A 9,356-nucleotide genomic window follows, 5' to 3' on the forward strand; every position below is an offset into this window, starting at 1 on the left:
CTTTGGTGAAACAGTGACCTGCAACTCTAACCTGCAACCTGCAGTTTACACCCTCCAGGTTATCAGTGACTTCATGCTTTTGAAGCGAAACTCAGCCACTGAATTCTTTTTTCACTTTCATCCATTGTCTGAACCCTTTGTATCTTTGGAATTGATTTCCAGTCCATGGTCACAGTGTCCCGTCCAATGCATGCTTCTCGCGCAATTCTCTTTGGATTAAACAGGCCACACAAAGAGGAAAATTTTCTTGTTTTTTTAAGGCCCCGTCCACACGTATCTGGATATTGTTGAATCGGCAACTCTTTCTCAGCGGATTCGCCTTGCGTCCACTCGTATCTAGCCTGCGAACGCAGGCGTATTTCCGGCGGAAATACGTCTGCGTTCGCAGGCTAACTCGTATCCGGCGAATCCGCAACTTTTTGTACCCGCTCTCCGGCACAGTGAAGAGTTTTGAAGACACAAAGAATAGAGCTGCCGTTCTTCATAAAACCTCAAATTTGGCTTTTTCACGTTGCTGTTTGGCAGACCACAGCAAAGAATTGGACAAAATTAGAAAACGCACGTGCAGGGTGTGCAAAGCTATTGTTTTTGCCCACTAAATATGCAAATTTGTAACGTTCTCGTTGCCGTCGCCGTTGCAAAAACTCCCTAATTTTCGTTGACGTTACAAACTCAGGTCCAGTCTTTACCGCGTAAATATTCAACATGGCGGCTGAACTTCTCATATTGCCAACTCGCAAACTTGATGGCTCATGCTCTGAAGACAATAGGCATAGAGGAGTCCTGGATACTAGAACGAATCCGGATACCTTCGATTTCACCCGGTCAATTATGGACAGCTGTTTCAGCCCTGCTGGGCCTCATCAGCATGGAGTAGCTAACATACCAGGCAGGTGTTTTAGGCACCCCTTTAAGTGGCTGCTCCACATGCGGCCGAAACAGCTGTCCATGGCTGCTAAATGACCGGGTGAAATGGTTGTGCGCATGCGTGATGTGTTGGTGTTAGCGTGTCACCTTGCTTCTTTTTCATATTACAATGTAAATAAAACTGAACAATTAAAGACTCGTTTTAATTGTTTTATTAAATTCCCAATTAATAAACTTAATATACAATAACGGTAGTCAAGTATTTTTTATTAGCACTAGCATGAAAAAGTTTATTTTGTTAATTGCTTACTAATGAGACAATATATCAAATAAAAGAAACTTGTTTGTAACTTACAAGTGTAAAATTACAAAGCAAACAAACCAGCAGTCTCCTTGCAAAACTTAGGAAGATCACTTACAGTGAAAAGACAAGTTGACTTTAATGACTGATTATGTTAATCAAATAGTGACTAGTTGAAACTAAGTGAAAATCGAATCACAGACGCAAGTCACAGAAAAACTAGTAATTAAAGTTCATTGAGGAAAATGGTATATATCTAGAAAGGATCAACTCCTGTCATCCCAACATACGATTCACAATGGAAGCGGAATCAGATAATAAACTTCCCTTTCTAGATATATACGTTGACAACACGGGGCCTATGGTAGTTACCAGAGTATTCCGTAAGAAAACAATCACCGGCTTATGAACATGTTTTTTTAGCTTTACTTCATTTTCATACAAAACTGGGCTAGTCATGCAAGACCCTTGTTGATAGAACTCTTAAGATTTGTAAAACCTGGCAAGCATTTAATGAGGACATCGCGTCACTAACATTCATCCCAAAGAAAAACCTGTATCCATCCAGGCTAATAGAAAGAATCATTAAATGTCACTCAGTGTGTAACAGGCAACTCTGTAAGATCAACTAGTGAACAAGCGGCCAATACTTTTTATTTCAAATTACCCTACATAGGTTATTTTTCTAGCATTGCCCAAAAGCGCATTCGTCGACTTTCACATTTCTATTGTAATAATGCAAACATCGTGTTAGTGTTTTCCTCTTTCAAAGTAGGTAGCCTCTTTAGTGTGAAGGACCCTGTCCCCAATGGACTCCGATCATGTGTTGTTTATAAATTTTCGTGTGCAGGCTGTGCAGCTTGCTGTCGGTGAAACCACCAGACATTTCAACACACGTGTAAGGAAACATTTGGAAACGGACAGGGCCTCACACATTTTCAAGCATCTGGACTCAAAATCAAAGAGGCATTGCACATATTTTGGGACAAACCAACACTTAACGCACGGGTCAAACACGTTAATTTAAAATTTTCTGTTTAATTTTGAATTACTATTGTTGTATTCTTAATTACTGTCATTATTATTATTGTAATTTCTCTAGTATTTATATTTCACTGTAATTTATTGTTCATTTCACACTGAAGATGGCAGAGGCAACTGCCGAAACATGTCTGTAAAACTCAGGAGTGTCGTGTTTTTCTTAAAATTAAATTTTTTAAATCCATCCACACCTAAAGCTCCACCAATTGACGCGTGTGGGGAAGGGTTACAGTACTTAACCATTTCACTTTAGTCATTCTGAATTAAAAGCAATAATTTATAAACATAAACACTTGAGCTCATAAACATGAGCACAACTTCTTTAAAAATAATACCTTACCCAGGAGACTATAAATCAACTAAAATAAATTGAATTAAAGTGTCGCTTCGCCGATTGCATTGTTTTCAAACGCGAAGCCGATGGTATTTTTGTATACCTTATTTGTCAAAAATAAAGCTCAAATTGGTTTAAAAAGGTCACCAAGGCAATGTTCTTAAGTTCACTTCCAGTCAACTTGCAAAATTTGGGCTAGTTTTGAGTAAAACTAAAAATCGACCGAAATTGTCACTTACTAGGTCTATGCATCGAGCCCTTCAATTTTTTCCAAACAAGATGCCCTCATTATTGTGACATAATAAGTTACCTTGGCAATAGGAAAGCACAGAAAAAACATTCAATATTTTAACTTAAGTTGATCATGTCCCAAAACAACTAGATGACCACCATGTTTTATTGCTGGAAAGTGATCATAAAAGCAAGATGACATTTTTTAATAAATTATGTGGAGCAGAGTCAGAGCCATCTTAACAAAATCATAGACTTAAGGTGGCTTAACACTTTGCAGAAAGTTGCATCTTGGGTGCTGCTGAAGCAATAAAAATGGAGGGTCAGCAAACTTGTTTTCGAGATATATGCAACTTGTGACAAAATAAAGGGTGCTTTTACAGGGCTTTCCCTGTTGCCAATGTGACTCATTACGTCACAATAACGACTGCATCTTGTCCATCAAAATGATGGTATTTCATATGGTACCACAACATTGCTAATACATGATACAGTTTTGTTGTGCTAATCCTTCTAATACAAATGTTGCTCGAAAGTGTTAAAACTGGTTTGAGTCACCTTAAAGACATCAAAAGAGTAATGAAACAGTAACTTTTGATGAACAGGGGGAAACCAGTGTACCATTAGATAAAAACCTCTCAGTTCAAATACCAATCAAACTCAACCCACAGTCATAAAGCATGTACAGGGATGAAACCAGAGATACATTAGCGGAAGACCAATGCTGTCACCACTGCGTAGTAAAACTCATGGATCAAACTCATAGGCTTATCCAAACTTCTTAGCATTATGAAAAGGTCTATGATTTGAAAGTAATTTCAGTGGGATGTTACCTTGCTTGCTTTAATGCATCATAATTATGCATAATATACCAAGCCGCTTACTGCGCTTCATCAGTTGTTCTGTGAACTGGCAGAAAATATAATATTTAATTTATAAAGCACCAAAATCATAAAGATTCTAAGGCACTTTAAAATACATAATTAAAATCAATATATCACTAAGAATTAATGAGAAAATTATCATAAACTATATGCTAACTTTGATTAAAAATAATAACATTTGGACTCGACTTTTCGAGAGGCAGTTTGTTCCAGAGTAATGGTCCAATATACATTGTATACAAAGGCCCAACCACCAATGATCTTATAATTTCTGGGCATAGTAAGAAGTCCCTGGTCACAAGAGCATCTACGTGATAAGCTTAAATGGAATGGAGTAACAGCAGTCCTTTAATATGTTCTAGGGCTTTATTGTTAACAGCTTTGTGGACTAAAAGCAGGAGTTAAACTGAATACGGTAAACAACTGGAAGCCACTGTACCGTACATGTACTAGGTGAAATACGGCATATGAAGAGCAATCAAACTTAATTTAAGTATCCCAAAACTTAATGGAGCACCTGCGTTAAAGACTTTCTGAAGATGATAAGTTTGGTATTTAGGAATGCCAAAGAGAAGAGAGTTGCATGTGAAGTCACTAATGCATGAACAATAGCTTTTGTTAACTCAAGACTCAAATTTCTAATTTTCTAATTTTTCTAAATGTGACGGCACCATGAGAACAGCTAGAGGTGACAAATTGAATGTTTAATGAACTACAGTTCCAACATGATGAAATAATTAAGTAATCACATCACGAACAGCAAGCTTCCTGGCTTGAACACACTTTCCAGCACAAGATCCTTGGTGTACCTTAGAATACCCAGAGCTTAAGGAAACGTAGAGAACTATAATCCAAATGACTCCAACCAAATACTGCAGGCCTCCATTGTTCAAAAGACAGATAACACTATCCAGCGGATAAACACTAGCAAAACCAATTGAGTTATCCAGTAGATAGTGATTTATCCAGTGGATAGGGCTATCCTTCCTTCGAACAACTGGGACCAGGTCTTTTCTATGGGTAATGGGTAACTGGTGGTGGATGACGGGTGACAGGTAATGGGTGACGGGTGTCAGGAAATGGGTAACTGGTAACAAGAACTGCCAGGCTAATGGGCATTGGGTTAAGCAATATTATTACTTCTTTTACAGAATGCGTCAAATTGAAATGCCAAAAAAAAAAAATTTAACGCCATTTAATATGAATAAGGTCTATAGCTTATTTCCACTTCCAAATTTCTCCAGGTGCTGCCATCATGAATAATTACAACTATTAAGTTGCCCTGCTTTCATGACACAAACTTCATTAAGGCAAGCATAACAAATTTGTCACAGTCATTCAAGATGGTGGCATTGAACGATTGCCCGCCAAAATACATCTGCACTGCAGGCTGAGATGTTAACCCCCCTTCCCCTTTCCCCCTTGTTCACTTACCAATACTCCTTCTAAAGTTCAAATATAGACTAGGCATGAGTTTGTTGATATTAATCCAACTTTTCAAAAGTGCATAATCACAAAAACATCATCAAAGTAAGAATTGTTTGTTTGATTTAAGTGCATCTAACAGGATTCTAAAATGTGGAAAAGTAATTATTGATACTGTGTGGGACCTGATGTACATTCTGAGGTTATCTGTCACCCATCACCGATTACCTGTCACCCGCTACCCATCACCTGTAGAAAAGACCTGCTGGACCAAATACCTGAAAGCACAGAGGATCAGATCACGAGCAGGATTCTACTTAATGAGCTGAGTTGATCGATGATCAGTAAATGAAACAACATCAGTGGGGCAAATCAGTTCGACTTCACGTTCGTTGAGCATCGGAAAAGGATTACATTTAATATCCTGACACATTGTAAGGTCAATGAGCAGCAGCAAGAGGCAAACATATTGGTAGCCATGTTTCTGCCAGGACAGGATCCGTTGGTGATGGGATCCAAAACAATATAGCCATCAAAACTTACAATTAGGGCAGAAGCACAACAGAAGCTGACTTCAAAGTGTCACCTTGGTGCGACCAAAGACACTGCAAAAGTTACAACTATATGGCTAGAGCATCAAATTGGCTAATGTAATCCTAAATAATCGTTCCAATTCTCACCCTACAGTGTATTTTTTTACTCTCAGTCTTCAATAAACTCCTTCTGTAACAAACAATAATTTCGGCTTTTGTGCTAGACAATCAACTGAACATGCAATTTCAGGTATTATTGTTTGCTGATGATGCAAACCTATATAGAATAGGTATATACTGACAAAAATGTAACACAGCATCACTTCTGAATTATCTGCCTCGTCTCCAATAAACTCTCATTCACTTAATATAAACTCACAATATGATGAGCATTCAAGTCCCTCATTTAAGTGTCTCCTTCCTTGCAGTGTGTAATCTTTAAATTCTAATTCTGTTTAAATAGCCAACGCAGTAAATTAAAAGTTCTTGGAGCATCTCCAGTGTATGTGTTGACTGCCACAGACATGGTGATGATATCATGTGATGTGTAAAACCAAATGCGTCCACTGGCATGGCAAGGAATAAACTAAAGCCTGAAGTGCATCATGACAGATTTTCCATTATTTACTCAATCAAACATCATGGTTTTTGAAATAAAAACAACCACCAAAATTCCACTAATTTTCATTCATGCCTTTTAGCGTTTTAAAATCGAATTTTCGCTTCCGGTGGGGTACCAAAACGGCACTGTGGCAAGGAGGACTGCGAATAGCAGACCAGTGATGTCAAAAGATGAGAAATTATGTACCAAAGCACAAGTCAGGAGTGTCATGGAATATGCAGAGCAGTGTTCAAAAGACCTTTATGACATGCTCCCTCTACCTATCATAAGACGTCTGGTCACAAGAGCAAGCACTTCAGTTGCCAGACCATACCCTCACCTTACCTGATGCCAGACACATACACTTGACAGGTGTTATAAACACAGGAACAGAATGGAAGGGAATATACACGGAATAAGCCGGAATGAGGCCGAATTGACACCGGGTATGAACAAGAATGGTACTGGCATATCCCGAAATGAGCCGGAATGAGGCCGAATGACACACAAATAATTAACAATTATTCCATGATGCGCGCATGGATATGAGATGATAGATAGCCAACGAGGCGTGTAGCGCCGAGTTGGCTATAATCATCTCATATCCAACAAGCGTGAGTGGAATAATTGTTTTATTAAAAACGCCCCCAAAATATAGAAACTAAACTACAAAAAAAATAAAAAGGCCCAAAAAATCACGCGTATATTTGCCGTTGTTTGTAGATCATGGTATAATGGCTCATAACCCATGATGGCTTAGCCAATCAAAACTCTCGAATTGATTATCAATGATCCATTTTTAATAAAGGGGAATATACCGGAATAAACCGCAATATGCCAGATCAAGGCGGAATGACTCTCGAATAAAACTGACAACAGAATAAGGCAGAATAAACCAGAAAGACACCGAGAATGAAGCTAATGAAAGGAACAAAAAGTAATTTTTTATCATTCTAGACTGTGAATGAGTAAGTTTACATTAAAGGGGAAGTAAAGGCTTGCAGAACAAGTCACGATATGTTATCACAATTCTTCATGTAAATAATTATCAACAATCGATCTTTTCTTCTGTGCCTCTGACTTCTTTCTTCAAATAAGGAAACACAGCGTTCAGGTTCAATGGCATTATTGCCAACAATCGGGAGAGAAAAAGAGTCTTCTGGCTGTTTGCGGGAATCTAATCCGTATATCTCCATTACGTGTGGGTCGTGGGAAGCAGGCAAGCATTAACGGTAATTAGTTTGTGGTTCCCTGAAACTTCATTGTGATTGGTCAATACACAACTGACCTGTCAGAATGAAATAAAAATGTTCACGGGTTTTCTGACTTGCACAGTGAAAGCCGCCTCCGAAATCCATAGACAAAAACAAATTATTAGAATAACATTGTTTCTCTTGCTATTGTATTTTGTTCAAAAAAATGTTACTTCCACAACAAACAATTATTCATTTAGCGCAGATATACCTGTCAATTTTTTTTTGTGATCGAAGTGTTCCAAGTGTTACATTTGTACAAAAGGCAAAAACACATGCAATTCCTTTATGGAATCATGTGACACAACAAAAGCTGACTGAAACAACCGAAAATCGGTCAGCGCTAACTAAAACACCAAATTTTGGAATTTTCAGGTTCATTCTGGGTTATATTCCCACTCAATTTGGGTGTCATTCCGGCTCGTTACGGTATATTCCAGTACCATTCTTGTTCATTTTGTTTCATTCCAGTGTTATTCTGCCTCATTTCGGCATATTCCGGTTTATTCCGGTATATTTTGTTGCGTTCCTGTGTTTAGTAACGCCCACTACAAACCTCGCCTTCCAGATCTAACCGCCATCTGAAGATCACAAGACGAAACACAGAAAGGTGAGCATCAGCCTGTGTGGCAGGCGGGCAGGCGGCGGAAGGAGAAGGAAAGGGGAGAATGGTGGGTGGGGCGAAAACAAGGAGGGCATGCAGTGTGTGAAAAGAAACCTTAATTAATATGCAAACAAAATAAGGCAGCTGCGAAATCTCTTAATTGGTCAGATGGCATCCAATAAACAAAACGTTCACAGGAAAATAGCGCCAAACAGTACTGTTGTTTAATGCACCATTATTCCAAAAAATTCATGGCCAGAGTAGTGGCGAAACCAATTATTGAAAAACCTTGTTTCCGGAAAAAGGAGCAATCTTTCAACGACACGTGCAGAGGTTGTGAAAGGAGTTTGTACTGGTGGAATATGTCTCAATAAAATCCCTGGTCTTATGAACTGGTTAAGGGACCATCACATGAAAAAGAATTGTTCAGTGTTGTATGGGCACTGAACGACCTAACAAATGTGGCTGGAACCCAATAAAAAACATTTAGAAAATCCTCACAACTTGTTTGCAATGTGTGTGTAAGGAAAATTTAAAAAACTTTACAAATAAACTCGAGATTTCTACCAAAACGCTTTGACGCAGATCAAAATGGCACCGTTGGCGGCGACTGAGTTTGAGATTGTTTATGTGAGAGCTTGAAAACAGAGTGACGTTTTAATTCAACCCAATAGGTTGGTGGCCTGATCGACACCAAATTTTTCTAGCTGCCAATCACGCTTTTTACGAGTCGCTATGAGCGTAAAAAATCGAAAAAAAAAAAAAAAACAATAGCTGTTTTTTTTTTCCCCTTTCCCCTTCTTTCAAGGCAAGCCATCCTCGTCCTGTCTGCCGTTCTACCCTTTCCCTTATCCTGCACTTTCAAACACTGCCACACACGCTAGTGCGCACCTTTCACCTGTTTTGTCTTGATCTTCAATGCAAGCGAGGTCTGGATAGGCCAAGGTTCGTAGGTGTTGACTTTAACAGTTTATAACACATACATAAGGTGAATTTCTTTTGTCTTTTGCTTTGATCTTTTCTGGACTCCTTTCATACATGGATTCAGTGGAGAACTCGTGTTCCCATGCCACCAAGGAGCGAAAAAGGAGTCAATGTCAATCAGTCTCGTAACTTGAAAGCCATTGAAACCAAGCGTACAAACTTTGTCGTCACCAACAATATCCGTAAAAATCAATTTTGCGGATTAAAGTGTGTAATTAACATCAACTTCGTTAGCTTTTTTGAAATAAAAGCACTAGATATCATGGACCTTCTTGATGCTACTTGCGGGTTTCCACGC

At 38.7% G+C, this 9,356-nt stretch overlaps 1 long non-coding RNA gene across 1 annotated transcript in view; it reads right to left on the minus strand.

Moving 5' to 3' along the window:
* Nucleotides 1-1,069: 1,069 nt before the first annotated feature.
* LOC138029902 (uncharacterized) overlaps nucleotides 1,070-9,356 on the minus strand; it is a 26,156-nt gene continuing 17,869 nt past the window's right edge. Inside the window, exons 2-3 of the long non-coding RNA XR_011127961.1 lie at nucleotides 3,608-3,683; nucleotides 1,070-2,467 (exon numbers count right to left, since the gene is read on the minus strand). This is a non-coding gene — a long non-coding RNA (uncharacterized lncRNA). The remainder of the gene's footprint in view (nucleotides 2,468-3,607; nucleotides 3,684-9,356) is intronic.

Source organism: Montipora capricornis, chromosome 13, assembly GCF_036669925.1.
Source record: "Montipora capricornis isolate CH-2021 chromosome 13, ASM3666992v2, whole genome shotgun sequence".
NCBI lineage: Eukaryota > Metazoa > Cnidaria > Anthozoa > Scleractinia > Acroporidae > Montipora > Montipora capricornis.